Below are 934 nucleotides of genomic sequence, written 5' to 3' on the forward strand. Positions count from 1 at the left end.
ACTGCAGTTGAGGTAAATGTAATGTGCAGATATTTTGAGTTGGGTGAGGTGTGTTCAAACTGAAATCTAAATTGCAGTGTAAAAATAAAGCAGCCAGTATTTACCCTGTACAGAAAAAAAAATTCTCCCAAATGTAACTCTCTCTGCACATGTTAAGGTACCCACACACTAGAATGATTTTTAGCTGATTGACTGATTTTCAACCGATCTGCTGACCAGATCGGATGATTTTACCACAAATCGGCCAGAAATAGGCCGATCGCGATCAGATGCACGCTCCCGAAGATCTTTTGCTAAATCTTCTGATCTTACACGCTGCCTGAAAGAGAAAAAGATTTAGCAAAAGTTCAATAGGAACGCACATTGGATCTTAAGATGAATCTTTGATGAAAATGTGCATTTGACTGAAATCCTTTGTCCAGGACGGACAAAAAATTTCAAGAAAAATTTATGAGCACATCTTAAGATCACTGATCTTCCAAGTATGTGGGCTCCTTGGAAGAAACAGACATATGCTGTCCTTGATATGCAAATAAGCTCACTTTCTAGAAACCACCCTCATTCTGTCTTTAAACTGAGAAAAGAAACCCCATTAAGCTGGGGCACACAAAAATTGAGACAAAACTCAGTTTTGCTCTTCTCCACGGAAATCTTTAGTAAAAGGCGAAAGATTTGTGCATTCTGAAGAGAAACCAGAGCATGACCAAGATTTCACCTGTTGTCTGAGTGCCGTGCTGGCAGGCCTCACTCAGCTTAATGAGAGCAACCAACTTGAAATAAAAAAGAGCAGATTGTTCACCAGGCTTCCCCTTGCTGTATGAATTTTTGGCACTCCTTACTAATTTCTTCATATGAGCCAAGATGTGGGAATATGCCCCACGGGTGCAACAATGCACAGAGGTGGAGAATAAACAATACTGATGCAACAATGCAC

At 40.3% G+C, this 934-nt stretch overlaps 1 non-coding gene across 1 annotated transcript; it reads right to left on the reverse strand.

The window, feature by feature from the left end:
* Positions 1-585: 585 nt before the first annotated feature.
* Positions 586-701, reverse strand: LOC146065937 (U5 spliceosomal RNA). Its single transcript, XR_014472743.1, has one exon. It is a non-coding gene; the product is annotated as a U5 spliceosomal RNA (small nuclear RNA).
* Positions 702-934: the final 233 nt, after the last annotated feature.

This window comes from Crinia signifera, chromosome 3 (genome assembly GCF_055691185.1).
Source record: "Crinia signifera chromosome 3, ASM5569118v1, whole genome shotgun sequence".
NCBI lineage: Eukaryota > Metazoa > Chordata > Amphibia > Anura > Myobatrachidae > Crinia > Crinia signifera.